The sequence below is a fragment of the Manis pentadactyla genome, chromosome 13 (assembly GCF_030020395.1).
Source record: "Manis pentadactyla isolate mManPen7 chromosome 13, mManPen7.hap1, whole genome shotgun sequence".
NCBI classification, from domain to species: Eukaryota; Metazoa; Chordata; class Mammalia; order Pholidota; family Manidae; genus Manis; species Manis pentadactyla.
The window spans coordinates 22,621,407-22,630,870 of NC_080031.1; the positions used below are offsets into that span (position 1 = coordinate 22,621,407).

A 9,464-nucleotide genomic window follows, 5' to 3' on the forward strand; every position below is an offset into this window, starting at 1 on the left:
ACAGAGCAGTATATTCACTCACTGCTGTTTAATTTCTTTAAAAGTAGAATTTTCTTTAAAAGTGAGTTTCTAAAGAATTTACTTCTATTGTCAATAAAATATGCTGCCTGAATAACAATAAAATATGCTGCCTGAATAACAATGTTTTTAAAGAAACAGCTTTAAACATTTTTGAGTTTATTTAAAGAAATTCACACTTTGGCCTACTGTGTACTGCATTCCTGCTTAACAGTATTTACCATAAAGGAATTCAGGTTTCTAGGACTTAGTTTACCTATTGAACCATCATTGACTATGGAAATACTTATTAAGCAATCAAGAGATAGCATTCTTTTATCTTTTCTCTTATTGCTTTCAAGACAGGCAATCTCAAATTTTAAAGATTCAATACAATGCTAGATAATGAAAACAAGCTATAAAGGCCCCATTCATATGTGATAGCAAAAATCAAGATATGGATCTTAAAGTATAAATGGATATTTAAAATGTAGTTGTGGCAAAATATTCATGTGTAAGTATTTCTAGGTCTTAAAAAGCAGAATTGTTTCTTTAAAAGTTTAATTGGTTAAACATGTAAGCTTAAAAAGACAAAAATAATATTGTTTTGAGAAATAAAAAAAAATGAATAACAAAATTTAAACATAACCCAAAGTATAAAATAAATATTTATGTGCTAAAATGATAAAAATATTTGAAGAAATTAATAAATTGATAGAGGATAATAGGCCAAATAATTCCAAAGGATTTATGTACATATTCTGCCCTCAAACTCTCCACGTCTTAAGTGTGGGCTGTACATGGTGACTTCCTTCTGAAAGGCACATGTGGAGTGGGGGAGGGCATGATTTCACAAAGGGGACATGTGACAAACACTACTTCAGCCAGGTGACCAAGTTTAATAGCAACAGTGATAAGTAACATTGAAATTATGTTCCAACTGATATGATGTGATGAAAATGACTTTTCACCTCTGTGGTCTTTCTCCCAATAATCCACATCCCTTAATCTTGAGTATCAGATTCTCAGAAGAGCAGACAAACCTCAGCTGAGGGTTTTCGTACAAAACATGCATCTAGTTTTCTTCAAAACTTCCAAGGTCATCTCTAATAAGGAATGTCAGAGAAACTGTCACTGCCCACAGGTGCCAAACCACACGTGACAGCTTCATGTAATGTGGTATTCTAGATGAGGTTCTGGAGAAAAAAACAAAATTAGTAAAGATTAATTCATTAGGAGTCCGGTTAAAGTATGGATTTTAGTCACTAATAATTTATTTTAAAAATAATTTAATAACATCAATTGATTTATTTTGACAAATGCATCATACTAATATAAGATGGTAATAAGGGAAACTGAGTGTGGAGTTTATCAAAACTCTGTATTAATTTTACAATTTCCCAGTAAATATAAAGCTGTTATCTAACATAAACTTTATTAAAAATGAATGGCATGTTTCATTTAACACATCGTCAAAGTTTATCTGTTTTGTGACATGTCAGAGACTTCTTTCTTTTTACTATTGAATAATATTCCATTGTATGCAGACCACATTCTCTTTATCTGTTTATGTGTTGATGGGCACTAGGGTTGCTTACACATTTTGGCAGTTGTGAATGTGCCATAAACACAAATGTACAAGTATCACTTCTAGTCTCTGCTTTAAATTCTTTTGATATATATCCAGAAGGAGAATTGCTGGATCTAATGGACATTCTATTTTTAATTTTCTGAGGAATGTCATACTATCTTTCAAGCGGGCTACCCCTTTTTACATTCTCATGAACAGGGCACAAGTGTGGGTAGTGATGCTGGGCATCTTTTCATATGCTCTTTGTCCATTTGTATATATTCTTTACTCATTTTTTAATCAGGTTTTCATTGAGTTGTAGGAATTCCTTGTATATTCTGGATAATGACTCCTTATCAGATGTATATTTGAAAGTGTTTTTTCCTATTCCATTAGTTGCTTTTTCCATCTGTTGATTGTGGTCTTTGATGCACAGAAATTTTTAATTTCAATGTAGTCCTATTTGCCTAATTTTTCTTCAGTAACCTGTGTGTTTGGTGCCATATTCAAGAAATCATTGCATCATCTAATGTCCTGAAGCTTTTCCTCTATATTTTATTCTAAGTGTTTTACAGTTTTAGCTCTTATGTTTAGTTCTTTCATCCATTTTGAGCTATTTTGTATATGGTGTAAGTTAAGGGTCAACCTTTATTCTTCAGCATGGGAATACCCAGTTTCCATCACCATTTGTTGAAAAAACTACCCTTTCCCCATTGGATGCTCTTGGTACCCCTGTAGAAATTCATAGGACCAAAAGAGATGGTATATTTCTGGACATTCTAAACTATTCAATTAGTCTAGATGCCTGTCTTTATACAAGTATCACACTGTTCTGATAAATATAGTTTTATAATAAGTTCTGAAATCAGGAAGTGTGTGACCCCAATCTTAGTTGTTCTCAAGTCTTTTATGACTACAGGGTCCCTTGAGATTTCACATGAAATGTTCATATTTTTCTATATCTGCAAAATTATCATGAAGATCTGATAGTGATTTTATTGAATCTGCTTTATGTATTATGGATGCTAAGCAATATTAAGTCTTCCAATCCATGAAAATGTGATATGTTTCAGAACATGCACACACACACACACACACACACACACATATAAGAAGAGATTTATACTAGGAATTGGCTCTTGTTTATATGTAGGTTGGCAAGTACAAAATCTGTACAGCCAATGCCTAATTTTGAGTCAAAAGACCAGAAACTATTGTAAAGCAGTAATATCTGCTGTCCCAGTTCAGGTCCATAGGCAGGAAGCTGCTGTAGAATCAGGAAGAGTTAATGTGTCAGTGTGCAGACCGTCAGACAGGAAGAGCTGGTGTTTCAGTTTGAAAGCTTTCAGGCAGCAGAATTCCCTTAGAGGACGTCAGCCTTTTGTAACTGTCAAGCATTCAGTTTGATGAGGAACACCTACATTAGTGAGGGCAACCTGCCTTGCAGTCTACCAGTCAAATGTTGATATCATCTAGGCAGACCTCACACTCACAACACCAAACAATATTCAAGTAAATATTTGTGCACACTGTAGCCCAGCAAAATTAAAACATAAAATTAACCAAAACAAGTCCACTGCTTCAACTTAGTACCTAGATACATCTCTTTAAAGATACTTAATCTCCAAATAAAATCATTACTAAGGTCATAATTCCATATAACATCATACAACTGTCCTGTGTACAACTGAAAAGGAATAACCCCTGCCCTAGGAGGGAAGGTAAATTCTTGGGGTTATTGTAACTCCAGGGAAAATCTGTCTCCCAGCTCAGGGCAAATTACCTTTGAAACCCAAATCAGTCAAAGGGAGAAATTAAGTGGGAGAAACCCATTTATTACTTACAAGCACTTGTCCAATTCTGCTCTCCCATGTCTTTCATGACCTGGCTGTAAAAATGGACCCCACCCAACCTCTCCAGTGCAGATATGCCATTGGCTCCCCATGTAATCATGTATTGACATGGAGATGAACTACTTCTCTCCACCCCTTGGAAACACCTATTGATATGGAGATGAATTAAGCCAGGCAAGAGATTCTGGAAATATTGGAATTTTATCCACAGATATCTTTGTTCTTCTCCTTAATATCTTGTAAATTAGATACTGCAATAGAAAATTGGAAATACTAAAATATTATATGGAAACTCAAGATATCTTATGGTACATGGTAAGGTAAGAGAGGAAAGAAAACAAAGGTGTTAGCTTAACGTATATACTCACATACACAAACATATTCATAATATAAGGAGGACAAAGAACAATTACAGTCTTTATTTCTGAAACTGGTCACTTTGTTAGGAATGTTAGGTAGAAAGATACACATGAGCAGCTGGGGAAGGGGAAGATAAGGTTCAAGGAAAATAACTGCCCAAATTGCCCATGTAGGGGTGCCCACGTTAAAACATCAAGGGTTTTGCAGGGAGATAACTTTTTTCCTATTGCGCACAGCGCAAACCATTCCCAACAAGGTCCCAACGCGGGTGCAAACAAAACTAAGAACCACCAAACCACTCCTCCACATAACCTAATTAAAGTAGAATTGCTGTTTTGCTGCCCTCCCTCACCATGAGCTTTTCTGTGTGCATTTTGGGGAAAGACATGCTGACCAAGAGGAATGACCTCACCCTATCAATCAAAGAAGTGTCTCCCAGCTAGGTAAAGATGAAGAGACCCTCCCCTAAAGCTTTGGGCCTCTGTCTACCTTGACTCTGGCCCACTCCTCCCTTGGAGTGTATTAAAATAAAACTTTCACACTGCTTCACTATTGCGTCTCTGCCTTTCAATTCTTTGCTGCAGCAGGAGGAGAACTGAGGCGAACAAACTCAGCCATAACAACATGGTCATAGCCGGTATTTCTAATTTCTTTTTCTGTTTCTTGTTTGTATTCAGTGTGCCCTCAGCAAGCTCCAAAGCTGGTCATGGTTATTCACCCAGTGGGGCGACACAGAGCTTCACTGCTGAAGAGTCTGGGCCATTAATAGCTCTGCTTGGATTGGGTTATCATAGTTTTTGACTGACCTTAATCATTGCTAAGACTTGAACAGGCTTCCTGTCTGTTTCACTTCTAGGAACACCACAAAAACTAGCAACACTGTTAATCTGCTTGTGTTGATTATTCTGATGGCTGCTTTCACTCTGCTGTACCTTGGGGTAGCCATGCCCCACCTTGCCTTTGAGGGTTGAGTGGCACCCCTTGGCCACTGTTACCTGGATCAAATGACTCACACTTCTTTTATATTTCCCAGTCCAGTGACCATAGTTCCCACCAGAGGTCTGGCCTACAGAAAACAATGAGCACAGAGCTTTTCAAGTACACTGCGGCTCTGCCTACAAATTCATTTCTTATGGTAATGATGAAAGAAATGCTTTCTGGACCCTCCCAGGGAAGTTAAGTAGATCTTAAAGGACAAATCCACTCTAACATTCTACTTTCCCTAGGCCTTTGAATCTCTTTCTGTACATTGAACCAAGGGAGGTCCGGCATTGCTAATTTGCTCACTATGGGCCAAGATTTGGTTCATGTTTTGGCACCAACCAGACAAACTGTTAGACTTTTCCGACTTCCCCAGCTGCAACATTAAATGAAGCATTTCTTCTTAGTGAGCCCATGGTACTAAATGTGGCATGATTGAAATTATGGCTCTTCCCTAATTGTCCCACACCTTTAATGTCCACTGCTATATATATTCCACAAAACTCTTCCTGTATACATTAGAGAGCTCAAGTAGCATTTGGAATATAGCGCATCTCCTCCGGGGTCACACTTTGTACCTCACCTTAGGGACCTCCTGGGACTTCAGTGTAGTTCCAAGTCTGGAAGCAAGGAAAGGTAGTGGGGGGGTGTCCTGAGGAGAATCAACTTTCTTTCATGGCCACTGTCTCAAGGGGGACCATTAGAGGTTCCTCAAAGGATGTGGGATGACCCTTCAGACTGAGGGGAGAAGCTTCTCCCACCGACAAGGAAGACTCCTCTAACTGTTTCATCTTCTCAGTTTCCTCAATATTCCTGGAATCTAAGTCAGAGTCTAGTTTTTATCCATGACTCTTACTTCTCAAATCATCATCACATATCAAGTCTTTTCTTTATAGTGCTTAAATAGTTTTTGATGCCTTCTCTAATTCTCCATTAGGATTCACTAAATGCAGACCTTGTATTGGTATTTTCATAGCAGTGATTTATAAAGAGTAAGGTTGAAAGGAGCTGAGTAGGGAGAAGAAAGGATACAGCCCTGACTGGAGCCTGGAGTCTGGCTTCAGCCTGGAGCTATGGAGGCTCTGGGTTATACACTGTGCTGCACAACTAGCTCCACCTTAAGGAAAGGGAGCAGCCATTTTTTACCCTGATTCCAGTAGTTCATTGTTTCCGGTTCTGAGATAATTGTCACTCCCCCCCAGGTGAGGCAGCTCCAATTTCTCCAGTTCAGGTGGTCAGTGAAGGATGGGGCTCCGGCTCTCAGCAGCCTGGCACAGCGGCGGGAGCGCAGGTGCGCTGGCCTGTGATGGGGCCCGCGGCTGGGAGCAGCAGGGCCCACCCAACGCTGCCTCCCCACGGGCACCGCCAGGGTCCAGGCCTCCCTCCTTTCGCACCCATAGCATTGTAGTAACCTAACTGCTCTCCATCTCCCAGTCTTGACACCTTCAGCCAATTTCTCACACAGAGTTATCATCTAAAAACTCAAATCAAACTATACCACTCACTTGTTTAAAAGACCTTCCAATGTTTTCCCCATGATACTTAGCACTGGCCTTGACACAATTATGAAAACTTCCTTAATCTTCCCTGTTCCTATCTCTTCAGCTTCAGATCTTACTATTTACCCTTTATAAGCTCAGTGTCCAGCATGGTGCCCAGCACGCAGTAGGTATTCAAGTAATTGAATGGATAGATGGATTAACAACCACAGCTATGTTGAACTCATTAGGTTTCTTTCTAGCTATTACCACCTTCTGGACTGTATCACGCATTCTCTCTCCTGGAATGATCTCAGTCCAACTGATGCCTCTGTGCTCTGCTGACTCCTTTGCATGCTTGGGGTCCCATTATTATGTCTTTTCATCTTGGAACTCTTCCTGACTCCTTAGGTCTTTGTTGTGTGTCTCGCAAACCTACTTTCATAGCACCTGGGCCTCCACTGTCTTACCATTTATAACATAATATTGGAATTTCAAGCTTCCTTTTGAATTTCTCTCAGTGGATTGTAAGTTCTCTGATGGCAAGACCAGCAGTTTTCTTTATTTACCACTAAAACACCAGCCCCTATCAAGGGGCCTAATACTTTCTTTGAGCTCAAAAATATTTGTTGATTAATGAATTAAGGAGGGAAACAATGAATTGGATATAGTTATCTTGGAATTGCTTTGCTTATAGATAGAGCTACATATTTTTAAAAGCATCTTTTCATATTGAAATGTTACCAAAATCAAACCCATTAACAGAGAAAAATAAACAGCCCACATTCAAGAGTGCAAACTATTTGCTCTTTCACCGAGCATCTCAGTTTCCATTTCTTTCTCATTTCACGGTTAAACAGAAGTTAAAGTAAATTGTGGTTCCCAAAAGAAGTCTAGCTAGAATCTTCCTTAAAGTCTGAGTCAAAGTAGGAGAAAAAATCTCCAGGATCATTTTTTTCCTCCATATTTTGACTTTATTCATCTTACTTTATACTTACATTTATTCATTCAATATTTATCATGCACCAGACATTGTCCTACTTGTAGACACTACCATCAGGCAGCAGGCAAGTACTTTATAGGCTATGAATAGAAATTCCCTCTGACTTTGAAATATTCTTTTAATTTAAAATATAAAAATTAATCACACTTTCTCAACGGTCATCAGCATAACAGTCATTAGCAAAACAGCATGATTCTGAAGCTTATAAGGAAATCTGGAAATACGACATAATATTCATCACATACACCTTAAAGGTTAAATGACCCATTGCTTTTATATTTTGAAAATAATCACATATCACAATACTACAGTCAACCCATTATCATCAACTATGATACCATAGGAAATAAGCAGAGTTATTAATGAAATATTATAATTTAGTTATATACAATGAACTAATATGTATTAAAACTAATATGTATTGTATATAGTCAGCAGCATAATCCCTAGCTGAATAAATTGTAATAACATAATTAACTTACCTTGCTATCATCATTGCCTGGCAGGGTGTCACAGAGGCTAAGAGCGTGGACGGAGGGAGCAGGTGGGTTCTCCTTACTAGCTCTTCACTGTACCTCTGGATACTCTCCTCAGTACAATGGGGGACAATAGAAGTGCTTGTCAGTTTGAATTGTTATAGAGATCACTGCTCAGTATCCATATAGTTTTATTTATTTTATTTCATTTTTTGTATTAAAATGAAAGTCTATTAATCCATATCATGAATGAAGTTAGTAGAACTAATTTGGCAGAATTTTCCAACTATGGTCTTAGGTTAAGATTTTATTCCTTTGCTTGCTACCATTTCTATTCCTTTCAGTGCAAAATCAATGATTTATAGAAATTCACCTTTTTTTTTTTATCTTATATGCATTCCTTACAGAGATCTTCCAAAATATTCTTCTGTCCTTTACTTCAGTTGAATCAATATGGGGGCTCCAGAAACATTTATTTATCAGTTGAATAAACATTTAATTATCAGCTTTCTTACTACACAATTTTGTAATGGCATCTTTCTTCTGCGCATTTCTCAAGGTATAGATTAAGGGGTTTAACATAGGGGTTAACATAGTGTAGAATAAAGCAACTGCTTTATCAATTGATAAAGTAGCTGCAGGTCTCATGTACACAAATATGCAGGGAACAAGGAATAAGACCACAGCTGTGATGTGGGAGACACAGGTGGAGAGGGCTTTTCGTCTAGCATCCAAGCTATGGTTCTGTAAAGAGCGCAGTATGACCACATAAGAGCCCATCAAGAGGAGGAAGTTTAGCAGACAGATGAAGCCACTGTTGGCAGCAACGAAGAGCCCTAGAGTGTGGGTGTCAGTGCAGGCAAGATTGAGCAAAGGAATCAAGTCACACATGAAGTGATCTATGATGTTAGGGCCACAGAAGGTTAATTGGAAGATGAACAGTATCTGTATAGTTGCATGAAGAAAGGCTCCCACCCACACCACTCTGACTAGCAGGCCACACACCCGCCGATTCATGATGGTTGTATAGTGCAAGGGCATGCAGATGGCCACATAACAGTCATAGGCCATCACGGTCAGCAGGATGACATCCGCACCTCCAAAGAAATGTTCCCCAAAGATCTGTGTCATGCATCCATTGAATAAGATGGTTTTCTTCTCATGGAGTGAATCTACCATCAGTTTAGAGGCATTTACAGAGGAAAAGCATGCATCAATAAAGGAGAGATAGGCCAGGAAGAAGTACATGGGGGTTTCCAATAATGGGTTGGTGGTGATGGTGACCAAGATGAGCACATTTCCTACCATAGAAAAGATGTAGATGAGAAAAAACACAATAAATATCATTCTCTGAATCTTTTAATCCTCTGTGAGCCCCAGTAGAACAAATTCTGTCACGTTGTTTCTATTCTCCATGTATTTCATATTATCTTAATTACATTACCTGAAAAAAATTAATTTTTATTAACACATCCTTCAATTTATTAAGCTTCTCCATCTAAAATATAATAACTACCTAGATTCTACTGAATGTGAATTCTTGTGAGAGTTTTGGAGAGAGTAAATAGCTCTGAGTTCTTGGATATTACTTAAATTATCTCCTAGATAAAGATTCTGTTAAGAGTGTGGACATGAGGAACTTTTGCCAACACAGAGCCAGTGATCATTTGTGAACACTTAGTCATCTGAGGCAGCTTAGAGCCTAACATGAAGTTGTAGCTCGTGCATATCCTGGCAGGTAAGTAA

At 38.2% G+C, this 9,464-nt stretch overlaps 1 pseudogene; it reads right to left on the reverse strand.

Annotated features, from left to right (window-relative positions):
• Positions 1–8,213: 8,213 nt before the first annotated feature.
• LOC118915940 (olfactory receptor 4C46-like) lies at positions 8,214–9,143 on the reverse strand (annotated as a pseudogene).
• Between the last annotated feature and the right edge of the window lie 321 nt (positions 9,144–9,464).